Source organism: Phoca vitulina, unplaced genomic scaffold (genome assembly GCF_004348235.1).
Source record: "Phoca vitulina isolate PV1807 unplaced genomic scaffold, GSC_HSeal_1.0 scaffold20, whole genome shotgun sequence".
NCBI classification, from domain to species: domain Eukaryota; kingdom Metazoa; phylum Chordata; class Mammalia; order Carnivora; family Phocidae; genus Phoca; species Phoca vitulina.
Window position 1 is genome coordinate 29,181,776 of NW_022589723.1, and position 20,160 is coordinate 29,201,935.

The following is a 20,160-nucleotide window of genomic DNA, read 5'->3' on the forward strand; positions in this document are numbered from 1 at the left end:
AAAGTCCTTTGTTCTCTCCAGTTCCCCACCAGCGCCTTCACCTGAGACGTATGCAGCCCTCTCTGCTCCCTCCCCCCTTTGTCAACATCAGACACTGGGAAAGCTCACGGGTGTTCCAGCTAAGCCAGGGACTTAACTGGTGCTAAATTTCAGGCTAGCCAAGACCAATTCTAAATAAGTCAGATCCCTATTTGCCCCTGGGTTGGCGTGCCTTTGGCTTGTGCCCCTTCTTTTCCCAGAAAGGTGGTCGGAAATTTAGTTTTGTTTTAAGAAACTCAGGGTGTGAGGTGGGGCCCTAATGATAACTTTTCACACTCCTGCCTTTCTGAGTATTTTTCTGAGAAACTCAGAGAAATCTGTGTCATTAGGAAACTATATAACAAGGCTGCATTCTTTTTCTCTTCCTCTATGGTCCACCTGTTGTCGGGAATCAAAACATGTGTGGCTTATTCTCAACACATTCCTGAAATCAACAGCAACTGCTGAAAGCCCGCCTTGTCTCTGCTCACCAGTTCTCCACAGGGTCACAACCATTGTCCCAAAAGCTCCATTGTGGGGGTTTGAAATCCATCTGTCATTCATGGGGATGTTTGACACGCTCAGGTAAGCTCCCATCTTTAAGAGGTAAGAGTCTCCAGACTCTGTTGTCCTGTTCTTTTCCATGCCGCCTTAATTTCTGACTGAAGCTGAGCCCCTAGTGGGCTGGTACTATAGGCTGAATGCTTGTGTCCCTCTGAAATGCATATGTTGAATCCTAACCCCCCAGTGTGATGGTATTGAGCAGTGAGCTTTTGAGAGGTAGTTAGGTCATCAGGGTAGAGCCCTCGTGAATGGAATTAGCGCCATTTTAAAACGAGCTCCCTCACTCCTACTGTGTAAGGACACAGTGATGAGACTTCCATTTGGAGCTAGGAAGTGGGCTCCAAATCTGCCCACACCATTGATCTTGGACTTGCCACCCTCCAGAATTGTGAGAAATAAATTGTCTGTATTTAAGCCACCCCGTCTATAGGGTTTTGTTATAGCAGCCTGAACAGACTAAGCAGGCTGGCCTGGCAGAATATTTCACCTCATTCTTGGAGACTGTGCTGGGTTTTCTCCATGTGTCCCTGACCTGATCTGCTCTCCCTCCATCCTTCACCCTTCTCTGTGCCCAGGAGACTGACCTTGACGGACTGCACCTGCTGAGTTCCCTTGTGCTCTGGTTTCTAATTGGGTTGGGCCAATGAGATGCATCAGTAGAAAAGCACAAGGTGGGCGAAGAGAAATATTGGGGTATTTACTCCCCTGGTTCTATCCTTGACGGGCCCTTTTCTTCCATATGGCTGTATTACTCTGAAGGAAACAGTTGCTTCAGGTGTCCCTTTCCTACAACTCTTATGGGATTCCAGTCACTACTTCCTTCCCTTTTGGTTCTTCTGCCTGAGGGGTGGTATCTCATGATCTTTTGTTGATTTCTGTTAACCCCGTCTCAGCCTTGTAAATAATACCTATATGAAGCTATCTTCAGTGATCTCTTTTGAGTGGGCCTTTGTGATCTGCCAGGACCCTGACATGGGGATCCCTTGCCAGGATGTGCTCCTCTTTAGCCTGCAAGGCTTCGTAGATTTGTAGATGGGGTCCGTCTGCCCTTCAGCCTTCAATCCAACCAGGTCACTGCAGGGATGTCCATTGTCCCTGACTATAGAATCCTTCATGTTTAACAGGTTATGGCTTGAGATAGAAAACGGGAATCTTGAGACAGCCTAGAATCCTAGTCATGAAGATCTTTGCCACATTATGGGCTGCATTGGGACCACCTAGGAATTTGCTGGAAATGCAGACTCAGGCCCCAACCCCAGACCTCCTGGGTCAGAATCTGCCTTTTAACAAGATACCCTGGCAATTTGCATTCACATCCCAGTGTGAGAAACACTGCCCTAGATTTACCATCCCAGCATTCTCTCTGGAGTATTCCTAACTTCCTGTGGGACTGTAAGGAAGCCAGAACCCAAATTCCCACTACTCCAGGTAACAAATCAAGGATATTTCTCTAGATTGGAACAGAGGCCCCCCCCAACCTCCTTCTCCAAGATGTTTTATCCATTTCAGCAAATCTTATTCTCTCTTACTATGTCGAGGAAACCTTTAAGTCAATGATACTCAAACTTGGTTGCATGTTAGAATCACCAGAGGAGCATCCTAGGTCAGTTTTAGAGCATTTGGGGGTGGTACCCAGGCGATGGTGTGTGTTTGTTTGTTTGTTTATGGGGGGAGTGGGGTGGGGAGGGGCAGAGGGAGAGAGAATCTTAAGCACGCTCCACACTCACCACAGCCCAATGTGGGGCTCGATCTCACAACCCTGAGATAGTGACCTGAGCCAAAATCAAGAGCTGAACGCTTAACTGACTGAGCCACCCAGGCGCCCCCCCCCCCCCCCCCCCCCGCCGCAGTAGTTTCTAAAACTCCCCAGGTTATTCCATGAGGAGCCAAGGTTGAGAACTACTATTCTCAGTTCCTCAGAGGGCTCAACATTTTCAAAAGCAAAGCCCAGAAGAACTATAGGCTACTCCCGCTGAAAGGTGGGGAGAGGGGAAAATACAGACGGGGGATAAAATCATTGCTGTTCAGCTCCGCCAGGCGGGGCATCCCAGCACTGCGCTACCTGGCTTGAGGATCAGGTGCCAGGTCTCCTGGTCTCCCCAGCTGTTTTCCTGCAAACCCTCTCATAGCCTGCTTGAGTCTCCACGGAAGAAAGTGAGCTACTCAGAGGCCAGGTGCTCTCCCAAACTTCACTGTCTCCCCCCAGCTCATAGTAAATGCATTTTACGAAGATGCTGGGGTCAGCAAAAATGTATGCAAATGTAAGCACTTACCGCCTACGTTAATCCTTTCTCAATAACCACTGCTGTCTCGGGTGGCTTTTCTTTTCGTGCTCTTGTACTGCAATTTCACGCTCCTTATGTCCATGTGTCTATGTGTTCTCTTCCCTAAAAGTCCATAGGTTTCTTAAGATCAGAATGGACTCTCATTCCCCAATTTGCCCAAGTAGCAGGGCAGGCGCGGGAATCTGTCCCCTGAGCGCCATACTCCGTGTAACTGGCGTGCCGGTCTTTCTTTGAGAACTAACTATTCTGCCTCTGGTTTGCCCAGAACCCTGCTTTTCCTGTCACAACTTTCTACGTCCTTCTGGATGCATGCCTTTGGTCCTCCCTCTGCCTCAACTTGGTGTGATGAAAAGACTGAAGGACCACAGAATTCTGGCTAAGTCCAAGTTAATTTGTTTACTTTTTTTTTAAGCAGTTCTTTTTCTTTTTTTTTTTTTTAAAGATTTTATTTATTTATTTGACAGAGAGAGAGAGAGAGAGAACAAGCAGGGGGAGTGGCAGAGGGAGAGGGAGAAGCAGGCTGCCCACTGAGCAGAGAGCCTGATGTGGGGCTTGATCCCAGGACCCTGGGATCATGACCTGAGCAGAAGGCAGACCCTTAACCAACTGAGCCACCCAGGCGCCCCAAGTTAACTTGTTTCTAAAACTGGAAAAATAAGGCTAAGTCATTATAGGGTTAATGAGATATTATAGTGAGCTCTTCCCTTGGAAAAATGTGTTCAAGCAAAAATAAATGAAAATCATTCTCTTTTCCCATTAGATAAAAGCTGATTAAAAGGCTAATGGGTCCGCAGGCTCAGAGTATTAAGAAGAATGGTGCTCTATTTGTTCACATTTAAAAATGTATTAAACTATTTGTAGAATGTCTGCTATACACAAAGTGGTAGACATTGTAAGCCCTGTTACCTGGGAGCACAGAAACTTTTTAAGTCTAATAGCCACTTAACCTTTGTAAGTTGTTTCCCCATCTGTTAAATGAAAATAATTTGTATGTCTATTTCATAAGGTTATATGAATACATAATGAGGTAATATTTGTAAAGTGCATAGTACACTGCAGATACTCAGTAAATGCCAACTATAATTCCTAGAGCTTCTTGATTATAAAGAAATCAGTTGGCACTGGAAATACTGGGCTGATGGTGATTTCCCTAGTGGTGACTTGTAAAATGCTAGGTTTCTAGAATAGTTCTGACTTAGGGAAGATCATGAATTCGTTCCATCTGCAGGAAATACTTGCTGGAGTCTTACCTTTGAATCAAAAACTGAGAGATTGTTCTTTCAAAGTGCAGTAGATGACACAAGGAGCCCCTTGACATGCAGGACAAGCACTGGCCAGCAGAGAGCTTTATCTCGCATTTCCAGAGGGCCTTACTGTTGGCTCCGTCTCCCTTATCTGTTACCCGGTCACTCCCTAAGCAGCTGTGCGTAATAAACTCCAAATTCACAGACCGGGGTTATTGTGAATTTTTCTAAAGGAGAAGTACATGTAAGACTGAGTCTAATCTCCAAATATTTTCTCCTAAATATTCCATTCATCTGAAACTAGTTAACTATTTTAAACTATTTAAATTCCAAATTGCCGGGGCGCCTGGGTGGCTCAGTTGGTTAAGCGACTGCCTTCGGCTCAGGTCATGATCCTGGAGTCCCAGGATCGAGTCCCGCATCGGGCTCCCTGCTCAGCAGGGAGTCTGCTTCTCCCTCTGACCCTCCCCCTCTCATGCTCTCTCTCTCTCTCTCATTCTCTCTCTCAAATAAATAAATAAAATCTTTAAAAAAAATAAATAAATTCCACATTGCCCTTAGGTGAAAGTTAAATACCATCGGCTCTACATATATTTTTCATAGAGATACTTAGTCCGAAAATCTAGTAGAATTGTGCCAGCTCTGTGGTCACTGTGTAGCATCGACTTTAAAGCAGTGGGATACTGGGAGCGAGGGGAGAGTTGTGTTGCTGATCTGTAGTGTTTGCTAATTTCCACGAATGTCTGCACTGGGGTCAATTTCAAGTACTAAAATGAAGTCACTTCATACAGAGTGGGGAAGAGAGGAGCATAATCCTCCTGATCAGGTAATGCCAAAGTCTTATTTTAGGAATATTTTCACTGTCATCAAAACTGCTAGTAAAATATCCATATTGACACTTTGGGGCATCCTTTTCTCTGACACCAAAAGCAGGAATGAAAAATGGGAAGGGTGCCTGGGTGGCACAGTTGGTTGAGCAGCCAACTCTTGGCTTCAGCTCAGGTCGTGATCTCGGGGTTGTGGGATCGAGCCCCAAGTCATGCTTGAGTTTCTCTCTCCCTTGCCCTCTGCCCCTACCCCTGCACTCTCTCTTTCTCTGTGAAGTAAATAAATCTTTTTTAAAAATGGGAGAGGGCAACCCTGTCGGGACCCCTCTCACTCTGGAGCGCTTTCTCTGTATCTTCACTTAATAAACTTCTATGGCTTTACTCACACAAAAAAATAAAAAATGGAAGAAAGAAGGGACTACTAGACTAACTCACAAACTGGATGGTTGGCCTTGAATAAAGAAGAGTTGACCTCCTGGATCATTTTATCCACCTGAGCACAGCCCATTACACAGAATAAGAGCTCTACCAGCCTTCCTTCTCAGACTTGCTAATGATGTAGTAACACATTTAATATGGAATTTCAGGTTAGGAAGGGACAATCCATTCCTATTTCCAACAGCTCTAATTGTTCCTTCTATCGTGTGGAAGTCTGCTTGCTTTTAAATTCACCCATTGAATTTCTGGCCTAGGAAGGGAACATAGAAAACACATGTCATTCATTTTCCAACCGACAGCTCTGAGCTAATTGAGGACAGGGTTTCACTTTCTCTTAGAATTTACCCCTCCAGAATTAAAAAAAAAAAAAAAAAAAAAAAGAATTTACCCCTCCAGGGGCGCCTGGGTGGCTCAGATGGTTAAGCGTCTGCCTTCAGCTCAGGTCATGATCCCAGGGTCCTGGAATCAAGCCCCACATCGGGCTCCTGGCTCAGCGGGGAGCCTGCTTCTCCCTCTTCCTCTGTCTCTCCCCCTGCTCATGCTGTCTCTCTCTCTGTCTCAAATGAATAAATAAAATCTTAAAAAAAAAAAAAAGAATTTACTTCTCCCAGATGCATATCCTAGTATTCGCAGTTTCTCATCACCCTTTTTATATTTCTTTGGACATGCTCCAATTTGCCCACATCCCTCTTAAAATAGGCCCAATGACCGAACGCATTGTCAGCTCTGAATCACAGGGAACTGTTACTTGCCTTGTTCTGATCATCACATGTGTACCAGTTCAGCCTCATATCACATATGCTTTTTTGGCAATGTGATGGCACCACACTGTTGATTTACATAACCTTGTAGGTGACTAACACCCTAAGTCTTTTTAAGTGTTACTAAACCTCTTATTTCTCATGCTCTAATTGCATTTTAAGAAATCTACATCTAGTGAATATTCTAAAAACCAGTGAATTGCACTCTTTGTCAGTGGGTTGTATGATATGTGAATATCAATAAAGCTGTTAAAAAATATAAGTGCAGGAAAGAAAAGCAGATGTGTTTTATCAAATAACGACTAAATCTTGCCAGACACATTATTTCACATAATCCTTTCAACAATCCTTTGGCGTTCTAGAGGAACTAAGAGCCTTGTGTAAGTGGGGGAGCAGGGATTTGAACATAGGTCTGCTCAAGATGCCCATGTTCCTTCCACCACACTGCTTCCCTGTCACCGTGCTACGTGCTAGGCACCACGATTGGTGCCCAGCTGAAGTTAGAGGGAGGAGGTCTTCCAGGCAAGCAGCGCCGCAGGACCATGTGGACCCTCAGAGCGCTAGTAGGTGATAGGGTGACTTAGAGAGATTCAGGCATGAAAAGGAAGGTGTCCCAAAAGTGAAGCAAATACGATGATTGGTGAAAGTGGGGGTGGTAGAGCTGGGGGAGGTGTTGGAAATAACCCTGTGAGAGACCCAGAGTGGCAGTGTGGGTCACATAGGATGAAGTGCTGGTAGCAAGGTCTCAGCTTGGTCTGTGTCTCAGGTGTGTTACCTAGGAAGAATAGCTGTATGCACATCAGAGTGCTGATTTTAAAGGGGCCAGGGTCCTGCCTGGGTTATAGAGGCAGGGGCTGAAGCCTGGGGCATCCAGGAGTCCGGTCCTGCGACACAGAATCAAACTGAACCCCAGGATGAGGCTGAAGCCCAGAGGCCAGAACCAGAGCACTTAGTGAAGCAGGACAAGTCACAGGGTGACCTAACAGTGTCCCCTGAACTCCTGAACCAGGGCTCCTTGAAACCTTCAGCTAGAGGTAGGATTTGTCCCTGAATCTGGGGCAGAGCCAAAGCTATAGATGAATGTCCAGTGGCCCAGAATGGGGACTGACAGAACGTTAAAGTGCCTATCCAGTGTGGGGTTTTTTCACTGCAACATGCATGACCAATGACAGCTGCAGTTATACATACCCCTGCAGAAGCAGTCAGGGTTAGAACATTCTGGGTGCACCCCATGACTCCACTTTCTTCCCTACTACACAAGAAAGTGTATCAGGAAGTGACAACGTTATTTCAGGAGTAGCTGTGAATCTGTTCCATTCAGTTTGGTCATCAGCAAACATTACTGGTGTGCATGTCTGGTTTGGGCAGGCCAGTGTGATAGGATCTCCCGGGTGGGCATCAGCAGGCAGACTGTGCCTGTGCGGCCAGAATCCCTGGCTTAGCCTCTCTCTCTCTGTCTCTCTCTCTCTCTCTCAGCCAACCACTCACGCAGCCAAGACTCCTTGGGTTTCATGTAACAGATACAAGCTTGCCTGAGCTCAATGGAGAGAGTGCTGGACATGGGCCAGGGCAGGAAGGGCAGCGGGGCCTCAGGGGAGTCAGAACAAAGCCCTGAGAGGCTCCGGGAATGGAGACAACTCTTCTCTTGCCACCTCCCTTTTTCTCTCAGGGGTGACCTGGTTTCTCATCTCTACTTCTCCCTGACACTCTTTCAGCCTCGTCTCCCTACAGCCCAGTTTTTCTGCTTCTCAGGGCTCACAGTGACAGTGGCCATGCTAGCCCCTTGTTGTATGCTGTCCTCGTTTCAGGGCCAACAGTGACCGACCAGAAGGCCTGTGTCCCAGTCCCAGATGCCCTGGCGAGAGAAGCTGGTTTTCTCAGCTTGGGCAGGAGCGTGGAGTCCAGTAGCCTGTGGGCACTTGGGACCATGGTGGCTCCTGGGGCACACTGTAGTGGAAGAGGGTGAGGGAAGCTCTTAGGGAAGGAGGCAGAGGTTGGACAGAGACCCCATAATGTTGCTTCTTCCCTCCAAATCATTGTCACTACCACCTTTGGCCACGCTAAGTCCTCCTCTCAGGCTGCCTCGCTATTGCTCTGTCTTCTCCCTGAAGCATCTGGTTATTGGCTGGACATAGTTTGTTGACTAAAAACACCTTCTCCACAAACTTCAGCAAATTGGTGATGAATGTATGCAATAACATTTTTTTTTCATGTAGAATAATCAAATCTAGGGACCACATTTGAGGAGAGATACCATTTTTTTTAAAAGATTTTATTTATTTTAGAGCTAGAGAGCAAAAGTGTGGGGAAGAACAGAAGGAGAGAGACCAGCAGATTCCATGCTGAGTGTGGAACCTGATTCAAGGCTCAGTCCCATGACCCCGAGGTCATGACCTCAGCCAAAAATCAAGAGTCAGATGCCCAACCAACTGAGCCACCCAGGCACACACCCTCCCCCCTCTTTTCTTTTTTTGAGAGAGAGAGAGAGAGAGGACAGGGAAGGGGCAGAGGGAGAGGGAGAGAGAGAATCTTAAGCAGGCTCCACCTTCAGCTTAACCAAATGAGCCACCCAGGTGCCCCAAGGGATACCATTTTAAACTAAAGACATCCCAAGTACATTGGAAATGAGCCCATTTACAAGGATCCACACTGCCTAGCAATATATTTTACAACCAACAAAGTGCCTTGTAAACAGTCCTCATATTATGTTTGAATGAGAACTATCTTACTCATACTTCAAGTATCTAAAGAATAAAATCTGCAAGCAGGGGCTAGAAGCAGAAAATTTTGAGTTTCTAAGCTAAGTGGGTTCCTGCTTCATATTTGTAAGACGGCATTGAGGGGAACTATGGGGTGAGCAGTTAAATCTGAAAGCTATCCTCTAAGGCTCTGCAAGCAACCGAGACTTCCGACCCTATAATCTCTAATGGTGATGACAATGATATCATCTGAATGCTTATTTCATGTCAGACACTGTGCTAAGCACTTTACATGGATTATCTCATTTAATCTTTTCAACATCTCTATGAGATAAATAGTAGTAGTATTCCCATTTTACAGATAAGGAAACTAAGGCACAGAGCTTAAGTACCATTCCCAAGACTTCATGAATGGTAACTTGCAAAACTAAGATGTAAGCCTAGGTCTAGCTGAAGCTCAAGAATTTTTTTTTTTTTAAGATTTTATTTATTTATTTGACAGAGAGAGACACAGTGAGAGAGGGAACACAAGCAGGGGAGTGGGGGAGGGAGAAGCAGGCTTCCCACGGAGCAGGGAGCCCGACGTGGGGCTCGATCCCAGGACCCTGGGATCATGACCTGAGCCGAAGGCAGACGCTTAACGACTGAGCCACCCAGGCGCCCCGAAGCTCAAGAATTTTTATCTTAACCAATATAATTTACTTAGAGATTCAAACAATAAATTTTTTAAAAATTATTTGAGGGTGGGGCGCCTGGGTGGCTCAGTCACTTAAGCATCCAACTCTTGATTTTGGCTCAGATCATGGTCTCAAGTTCGTGGGACTGAGCCCTGATTCTCCATCTCCCTCTCCTCCTCCCCACCTCCCCCCATCTCTCTTTCTAAAAAAAAAAAAAATTATTTGAGGGGCACCTGGCTGGCTCAGTCAGTTAAGCATCTGACTCTTGATCTCAGCTTAGGTCTTGATCTCAGGGTCATGAGTTCAAGCCCCACATTGGGCTCCATGTTGGGCATGGAGCCTACTTAAAAAAAATTATTTGAAAATAAAGCACCCTAAGAAAGAAAGAGAAAGACGGAAGGAAGGAAGGAAGGAAGGAAGGAAGGAAGGAAGGAAGGAAGGAAGGAAGGAAGGAAGAAAAGGAAAGGAAGGAAGGAAGGAAGAAGCCCCCTAATGAACATTAGGTTTTCTTATCATTTTCATGACTCCTTAGGTCTTTTCATTTTCAATGTGTTTAAGTGTATTTTTGTGTCTCCTATAAAGAGGGCACTGATGTCAAGGGGGATGTAAAAATGATTAAGACCCTCTTGGGACTTTCAAGAAGCTCAAGCTCATCTAATAATAAGGAAGAGGCTGCATAAACATAATTTCAGGGCGCCTGGGTGGCTCAGTTGGTTAAGCGACTGCCTTCGGCTCAGGTCATGATCCTGGAGTCCCGGGATCGAGTCCCGCATCGGGCTCCCTGCTCGGCAGGGAGTCTGCTTCTCCCTCTGACCCTCCTCCCTCTCATGCTCTCTGTCTCTCATTCTCTCTCTCAAATAAATAAATAAAATCTTTAAAAAAAAAAAAAACATAATTTCAACATATGATACACCATCCTAGAAACAAAGTCTAGAGGAGATTAAGGGAAGGTGCAGTCATGTTCACTTACTATATAAAAGTTATGATTTAGGGCACCTGGGTGGCTCAGTTGGTTAAGGGACTGCCTTTAGCTCAGGTCATGATTCCAGGGTCTCAGGATCGAGTCCTGCATCGGGCTCCCTGCTAAGCAGGGAGTCTGCTTCTCCCTCTGACCCATTCCCCTCTCATGCTGTCTCTCTCTCTCAAATAAATAAAATCTTAAAAAAGTTATGATTTGTTGCATATGAATATTGTTAGATGAATTGTAGAAGAGAGACAGAAATCCCACGTTAACCAAAGTAATCAACAATTCTGAAGTGTGATGTTTAACAAGACTAGTATGACTTCTGGTAAATCATGTAGCTATGTCTTTATGTGAACCATGGAATGTGACCCCTCTAAATAAGACCATGACTTTAAAGGAAGAAATGCATCCTCGACAGGCTTGATCCTTGTGGCATATTTTCAGTAAACACTCTTCCTGAGGAAAACTCCTCTAATGTGAGCTGTAAGTCAGCAAACCAAGGCAGGGAGAATAAGAAGAAGAGCAGGGGAGATCTTTGGAAAGAGCTCTCTACTCAATGTGACGCTTTAGATCTCAAGAATCTTTCCAGAACGGTCCCAGACATAAATGGATACACCTGTTCTTTGTACTTTGATTGCAGAAACCAGTCTGTCATCTGCCACCAGCTGGGCCCAGTGGGTCTTGGTTCTGCCTGCCATCCAGGAATCTGAGGTGTCCATTCCCATTGCCAACCCGGCTCTCTGTTCAGGTAACTCAATTTCACGTGCACATTTCTGTCCCCCTGAAGTCTGCAGCAGTCCGTGATCAGAGAGGCTTCACCGTGGCAGTGGAAAGCAGGATGCACTCCAGACTTTGGACAAAGTAGCTCTAGTGCTCCTTTTCATTTATGTACAACTTTACATTACAAAGCCCGTCACAATCATCATTAATTAAACCTGCCGCTCATTGCCCTCTGAGGTAGGACTGAATTAGTCTGCTCATTTTACTCCTGACAAAACAGATAGAAGGGCTTAGGGATTTGCTGAAGTGAAGTGGTTCAATCAAGGAAGCTTGGCCCAATTCTTTTTTCTAGTTCATTCTTTTTTGCCTGGAAAGAGGCCTTCACGGTGCCCAGCTCTTAACTCCAAGCAGCTTAAGGAAGTCAACTGGGAAGAGCTTCTTGGCAGGGAAACGATAGCAATCTGGAGCAGAGCAGAGCAGAGCAGCAATGTGGGGCTTGAATTATTTGAAAACAGCCAAGCATATTCTGCTGGTTCCCCGTGGATGTCAGACACGTGTGCGCACTCGATTCCTCCCGTCAGGCCGGGGAGCAGGGCCGGGACCTGGGGCCATAGCGGGAACACGGCTTACACACAGAGCAGCCCACCCACCACCCACATTTCCACTCTCTGTCACCGATCCTTTGTGTTATGATTTTAAACAAACTCAAAATCAAACCTATTCCAAGAGCAGGCCTAGTCCCGCAATCTGTGGGGCTTGAGGTGAAAAAAAGTGAAAACAAACAACAACAAGAAATAACAAAAACAAAAACAAAGAAAACAGTGAAAACAGGGGGTGCCTGGGTGGCTCAGTCGGTTAAGCGTCTGCCTTCAGTTCAGGTCATGATCTCAGGGTCCTGGGATTGAGCCCCGCATCAGGCTCACTGCTCAGCGGGGAGTCTGCTTCTCCCTCTCCTACTCCCCCTGCTTGTGTTCCCTCTCTCGTTGTCTCTCTGTCAAATAAATAAAATCTTTAAAAAATAATAATAAAATAAAATAAAATATCCTCGGGGTATCTGGGTGGCTCAGTCGGTTAAGCGTCTGCCTTCAGTTCAGGTCATGATCTCAGGGTCCCGGGATTGAGCCCCGCATCGCATCAGGCTCCCTGCTCGGCAGGGAGTCTGCTTCTCCATCTCCCTCTGCCTGCAGCTCCCCCTGCTTGTGCTCTCTCTCTGTCAAATAAATAAATAAAATCTTAAAAAAAAAAAAAAACCAGTGAAAATAGGCCCACATATCTTGTGTCTAAATATTTAAAAATTATAAATGAAGATAACAAGAAAGTTTCTTACCTTGAGAGATATGTTTATAATGACCTAAAAAAGTGATATGAAATTTAGAATACTTGGCTGCACAGAGCTCCATGCCAGAATGCGGTGATTCAGGGAGAGCAGTCCTGGCCTGGACTGACGCCCTGCTTTCTCCCCCCGCCCCCCGGCAAAGCCGGCATCATGAAGGGCCTCATACACATACACACAGGGTCCCAGCCCATGCGTTCAAGCTCTGGCCACATTAGCACCCCCTTTTGGCCATTGCTTATGCCTGTGGTGCCAGACCAATGGCACAGTGTATCCTCAGAAGGATAGGTCAGGAAAAGAGGCCCCTACCATTCCCGGAAGCAAGGTCTTTGGCAGGGAATTCTGGGGTCTGGGAACCTAGAGTGGGTTCTAGAAAGGGAGCATGGCTCTGAGTGAATACATCCACCTGGCCTGTGGATTCCTCGCCCAATGGGGAGTGGGGACCCGAAGAGGACAAGGGTAGGGCTCTCTAAAGAGCGGGCCCGAGGGGAGGGGCCCCTCTTGCTAACACAAGATAGCAAATGATATCTGGCCAAATAATACATAAGCCAAAAGTGTGAGTTAATACTGGAGCCTGCACAAATCTGGATACCAGAAGTAATTGCTACCTCAACTATAATACACATGGGCATGAGCTGTTTCAAGTGTTTTGCCTGCTCTCCTCCCACACATAACTTATTCTGGGCAGTAGCCATGCTCTCCAGTAGGTATAAGGGCCAGAAATCAAATGAATAAACTCCATAATTAAATATTTTACTGGAGAGGTTACACCCAGATTCCAAAGTTCTAGGTGGTGATCCTGGCATGGGTGACCTTTTTATTTTTTTAAGATTTTATTTATTTATTTGAGAGAGAAAGAATGAGACAGAGAGAGAGCATGAGAAGGGGGGGCGGTCAGAGGGAGAAGCAGGCCCCCTGCTGAGCAGGGAGCCCAATGTGGGACTTGATCCAGGGACTCCAGGATCATGACCTGAGCTGAAGGCAGTCGCTTAACCAACTAAGCACCCAGGCGCCCCATGGGTGACCTTTTTGTTGCCTCCCCAAGAAGAAAAGCGTGACTCCCTGGGGCCCTGGGTGTGTGCTGCCCTGCTCTTTGTAGCAGTCCTTGGGTCAGCCAAGGTTGCAAGGAGCTATGGGACAAAACCAATCCCTCCGTCTGCATGATTCTCCTCAGAATCAGAGTCATGATCTCAGTCCTGGCTTGACATACAAAAAAGTTAAAATTATGAGCTTCTTTGTTAAGTCATATCTCTATTTCATTTAATGATTTACAACATTTAATTAAAAAAACTATGTCCACACATAAAAAGTATTTTTAGTCATCAATTCTCAAGGCAAAAGATGTAAATAGTGAAATGTATAAGATGTATACTTTGATGTTAATTTGTTGTTGTTGTGTATTTCAATGATAAGAGCACTGGATTCTGGATTCTTGGCTCAGACAAAGGCTTTAGTTCAGCCTTCTCTAACACCATGGTTCCTAATGTATGAAAGACGTATTTCCTTAATGATCTTTGGATGTTAGCTACATAAATGAATTCCTTAAATTTTTTTTTTAATAGAGATAAAAACACAGCCCGAATCAGAAAAAAGAGTCAATTCATACCATCAGGTAGTGGTCACTTCTGGGGTGTGGACAGACAGATCCTCCTTCTGCCCTCACCCCCACCCCCAGCCTTCTCCCCCACAGATGCACTCTGTTCAGACAGAGCCACTCTGTGAGCCAAGGACAATATGTGCGCCTACGTTGACCCCATTTCTGGTTGTCACTTGACAACTTGAGCCAACTATTACTAGATGACCCAACGGTTATGATGTTGCCACCCAAAGTACCTACCTTCCTGGAGGCATGCCCTCAGCCTCCCCACCTGTCCAAGCTCCCACATCATTGTGATTCAGCCTCCTCACCCAGCCAGTTCAAGTGAATCATATGTCCAAGTAAGTGATTTAGTGCTGGTCAATTAGATCTTGCTGGGGTGGCCCCGTCCTGCTCTCTAATAAGAAGCATGGCTTTCAGATGATGCTGATGACCATTCATAAAACTTGATGTCCCGGATGCTGTTCATCCAGAATAGTCCGGGAATGGGGCATTCTAATACACTGGGGAATCTGCTGACCTATAGACTACCAGTTTTGAAAGAAAAATAAACTAATTAGGAAAGAACTACAAATTAACAAAACAGCGCATCACTGGCATATCATAATTTTACCCAGCATTGTAATTACGTATGCATGTACCCCACTTCTCCTGCAAGACCACAGGCTTCTTAAGGGATGGTCAGTACCAGTTTCGTCTTTATTCCCCTTATAGTACCTAGTGGGTTGCTTTATATATTGTAGGTGCTAAAAAAAAAAAAAAAAGATTTTGTTAAATGAATGAAAATATAGAACACAAACTATAATTTGCCACCACTGACTTAATCCTTCTCTGATGACTCAGGCCCTCCAGGGTTCAGGCTTATTATTACGTGTGTTATCTCTGGGGATTTTTAATACAGACCAACTGGCTGACAGGGGAATTCTACAATGACTGGAAGACAGTACTGGGTATCTACCGATTCATTCCACTTCTATGTCTATGTGCCTGTATTTAAAAGTCAAACACAGAAGTGATCCCACTCATTATTCCCTGAAAGAAATACCGCATCCCATAGAAGATTTCAAATAAAGAGTATTAGCTAGCTTCTGCTTTTAAACCTTCACCAGGTCAAGGAATTTATCTTTGAGATTTTTGAAAAGGTAGGATGTCATTAGTACTATTAATGTATTATAACAGTTATTTTATTAAAGTCTAATCATCAGATTATAATTTAATGAATGCACACATATTTATCGCTACGCACCTAATATATGCCAAGCCCTGTGTTAGTCATTAGGGATACAATATGAATATAATTCATACCCTCAAGAAATTTAAATAATTTATCTTTAAGAGCATTTTATTATACAGATCATTTTACAGAACTTTAGATATCACTGTAGAAAATTAGCCTGGGTGTGATGTGACCCTCTAACAGGTCCTATAACTCACTCAAAATACAGAATAATACAAAAGAAAAAATGCAGATGTTAACTTAATTATTGACATTAGTCTTTTTTTTTTCCTGAAAAACTCAGCCTCCAGAATGTTCATTTAAGAATCTAGTTTTTTACACTTTTTGAATGCTGGGTAAGTTAGCTTCTGGACATGAGGTGATTTTCATTTCCATTGAGTACAATGTCTGTCCCAGGACTTGGGGGCAAGGCAGCTGCCCCAAGTGGGGAGAAAGGAGCCATCACAGCACCCCTCCCCTCTGGCCAATCTTTCTGTGGGTGCAGTCGCGAGAGAGGCGGCAGGAGGGAACCCTGCCCTGGGATTCAGGAGAAACCAGTCCAGTTTGTCAGCTTCCTGTAAACACGCTGATTTTCATCATGACAGTAGGACTTTACAATTCAATCTTCATATCTAAAACTAAGGGTTTAGATGCAATCAGTTTCCCAACATATATTCTGCGAAACACAGGTCCCAGAAGATGCTCCATCAAAAAGGTGCCTCGGAGCACAAGTGTGAGGAAGCCTGAACTCTGCACCCGACTGTGAAGAGTCAGTCACAAAGCACATCAGCACACTGAGGATTCGGAGAAACCATATCATCAAAACACTGTGAGAGCAGCATTTCTCAAAAGCGTTTGGCATGAAACCCATTCTTCTAGCTTCACCCACCGATTCACTTAATGTTCTGAGGTACAAACTTTGGAAACAATAAATGATCTCTATACTCATTGGTTTTATAGTATCTTTTTTTTTTTTTTTTTTTAAAGATTTTATTTATTTATTTGACAGAGAGAAAGCATGAGAGAGGGGAGGGTCAGAGGCAGAAGCAGACTCCCTGCCGAGCAGGGAGCCCGATGCGGGACTCGATCCCGGGACTCCAGGATCATGACCTGAGCCGAAGGCAGTCGCTTAACCAACTGAGCCACCCAGGCGCCCTGGTTTTATAGTATCTTAAAGCAGAAAATAGTCTTAGAAGATAGAGGTCCATAAGGTTAGGATCTCATAGCTAGTCAGCGGCCAAACTAGGTCCCTTTCATTTGTCAATTTCTCACATTCCATATGCCAATAACCCCAGTGAATGAAATTTTGCTGTGAGCAAGGCTCCAAAGAGGGCCAGTAATTGAAATTTACAGATTTTTCACTAAGCTCCAGGGTTTCCACTTTGGGTTAAATTCTTGGTTGAAGTGACTCCTGATTAAGCAAAACTAATGGTGCATATCCATAGGCTGGGGAGATGTTACCCAGCAGAGAATTATCCACAATTCAAGAAACTAATGAGAAGGGGGGAAAGCGAAACAAACAGCACACAGTCCAAAGCCCAAGTAATTATCTCCTGGGTAACTAAAAGTAAATTCCTTTTTTTTTTTTTAATACTGAGTTCAAGGAGATCCTTTGATTTTTTTTTTCTTAAAGTATTGAGTCATATTTTCCTTTGGTGTCAGGATTAAGAAAAGAGAACTGATATTTGCTATACCAACCTCAAAGTCCAGTGTCCTAGATAGTGTCTCCTTAATGCTAACTTAAAAAAAGTCTCACACATCACTTCATAATGGACTTTGCCTTGAGCTTAAAGGACAAAGATAGTTTTAAGCTTCACTTTCTTTTCAGGCGGTTTGCTTGTAAAGAATTCTGTAAGTTGGTGGCTAGGTAAACAACTGCATGCTCCTAGCGGTGAATTGGCTGTCCCACAGTCCCAACTATAGTATAGCCCAACCCCAAAGTAATTAAAGAACCGAGCAATTTGCATTCTTTTCCTACAAAACTACTCTTGAGTAGCAGATGGCAAACACAAATGTTTTGCTCTAGAGACATATGGAAACCTCTCTGTTTCATAAAAGCCTCAATGAATATTAAACGCTGAATAATGGCATTCATTGCAAAAATAAGATGTTGTGATAATCTCCCAAACAGGCCTAATTAGGCCATATAGCTACTTGAGTTTCATAGAGTAATACGTGGGAAATTACGATGTGATTAGGATTTCATTAGCAGTTTTTCTTAATCTGAATTTTCATCCTGGCACCGAAAAATCACCTATTCAGCCTATTTCTTCAGCATTCTGTTATGTTGCAACCATCACTTATAATTGTAAAATCTTAAAAATGAGTAATCAAAGAATTCTGCTTGATTTCATATTAACTGCTTCGGTTCTGTCTGAACAGTGAGAGTGAGGAATTTCAAGAGAGAGCGGATATTTTATCATAGGTTCTGGAGCATTCAACACGTTCCCTGATTGACTCCATTTAATAAGCCTTGCTGCTGTTAAATTAGAAAAAAAGTCTATGTTTATTCAGGAAATGATTATCCATATTAAGTGGGAATTGGAAGCAGGACTATGACTGGATATGGCTCCAAATACAAAGCAGAGTCTCATTTTTCTCTGAACCTTTTAGACTGGCACCCTCATAAATTGTTGTCACCACCACAGAGAGGACTGAAACGTTGCACTCCTTGGAAAGAGAGAAGTACTGATAACTGAGTCATAGGGTGGACTGAATGCTATTTGGAACAAGGAACTAGGTGTCTTGCGCTCCTTTCCCAGCACCACACCCTGCCTGGCCTCCAAGAGACCTACTAGGCCTCGAGGCTGTTGGGGTAAATCTCGATTCACCAGGGTGCTTGGTTTGCCTGGGAGGGTCACCTGTTATGGGGGTTTGGATTCAAGAGCCAAAGGATTCTATAGTCAGGAAGGGATTATCTAACCCAGCCCCCCTCATTTTACAGTTGAGGAAACTGAGGCATAGAAAGGTTGTTGTCCTTGTTTAAGGTCACAGAGCAGAGCTAGTTAGTGGCAGAGCTGGGAACAAAACTCAGGTCACCTGGTGCTTAGTCCAGTCCTCTCTCCATTACAAAACCCCAGAACTTAGAAAGTTCAAGGCTGGGACATCTGGGTGGCTCAGTCCGTTGAGTGTCCAACTCTGATTTCAGCTCAGGTTATGACCTCAGGGTTGTGAGATTGAGCCCCTGTCAGGCTCCTTGCTCAGCAGGTAGTCTGCTTGACATTCTCTCTCTCCCTCTGCCCCTCCCCGCCCCCAGTCTCTCTCTCGCTCTTTCAAATAAATACAATAATCTTTTAAAAAAAGAAAAAAGAAAGTTCAAGGCTGCCGAAATGGTTGACCTTCGCTACTTGCTTTGAGTTGAGGTAGAATAGAGAGCAGTCAGGTGTATAAGTGCCTTTGTTAATTCTAGCTTTGGACCACCCAGCCCCTCTTTAAGCAATCAGTTATTTGCTTCTTGCTCTTCTTCCCAGTTCAACATCAACCCACCTGTTTAAGAGAACAAGTCAGAATTTTCCTGGATCAGCTCCATGACTTCTCCAGAAATTCCAACATAAACAACCACCTAGCAGTACTCAATACAAATATCGATATGTACTTGACACTGAAACATGCTAGTATTCATTTGTTGCTTCTGTAGTCTTGTCTCCTGTTTTCTCTGTTTCTAATGGACCCCATGATTTAGGTTGAGCTTGACCCTTCACTCAGCCCCACCCAGTTGGTCTAGGCCAGTCTCTTGGACGTTAGGATTATTTCATGGCAGGGCAGTCAGGTCCCAGGGAACTCAATTTTAGGGGATTTATTTAAACTCTTGAGGAAGAGGATTCTCTATATTCTGCTTTGTTGAATGTGGAAGCAAGGAGTTTGGGGAGTTTCAGGAAGATATTTTGCAACTACATTGGGCTGGCCTGTTGAAATAAGTGTTACTTTGAGGAAGCATTGCTAAGAAAATGAGAGAGAGAAACCCCATGTCCCAGGCATGTCATTTGAACCACTGGATGACTCACCTGTCATTAGTTTTATATCTGATTATTTTAGTATGTGATTAAATAAATATTTTCATTATTTAAGCCATCCAGTGTTCTATTATTTACTGCCATAAACATCTCAGATCTGTTATGATTGTGAGTTTCAGCATATCTTCATTTTGCCAATGGATCAGAGTCCATTTTAAATTTGGTCCCAAAATGCTTTCTTTAATCACTCACGCTTATAAGAAACTCTACCCAAAATGCATAGTACTTACTGCATATGCCTTATTTGACACAAAATCCTGCATAGCAATGTCTAGGTTAATGAAAGGAATGGATTTTACTAAAATATTTTATCTTATTTTTTGTAAAATATTTTATTGTCAAAAACTTTATATCAGAGAAAGAAATAATACAAGAGGTATTCAAATGGATTCCTTACAGCCTACCCCCTAGTAGAGTAAAATATTGGTCCCAACTCTCTATGCAGGCTAAGCTTGACCTCCCCTTTCTGCCGGCTGGACCCTACCCAGAAATGGAGCCACTCAGAATTGTTGCAACTTGGGTGGCTTCCTCCACATTCTAGATGATTAGGTATTCACTCCTGACACCCAAGAAAGAGTTTTGCTTTCATCTGAGCATTGGCCATGGTCCTTGCCCATATTCTAAGGGCCTATGCTATAGATGGCCTCCCATTCAGTCATGTTTATTAACCCAGGCCTGAAGGATGCAGAATGTCCTCTCATCCCCTCTACACCTTTGTTATATACCTACTGACTCTGTTCTAAGAAGCTAGGTTTACAGGGGCGCCTGGGTGGCTCAGTCGGTTAAGCGGCTGCCTTCGGCTCA

General features: G+C 44.4%; 1 long non-coding RNA gene across 1 annotated transcript; it reads left to right on the forward strand.

Moving 5' to 3' along the window:
- The first annotated feature begins 499 nt into the window (after positions 1-499).
- LOC116640526 lies at positions 500-16,229 on the forward strand. The gene is made up of 3 exons (XR_004301032.1): positions 500-603; positions 11,118-11,225; positions 16,033-16,229. It is a non-coding gene; the product is annotated as an uncharacterized LOC116640526 (long non-coding RNA).
- The last annotated feature ends 3,931 nt before the right edge of the window (positions 16,230-20,160 follow it).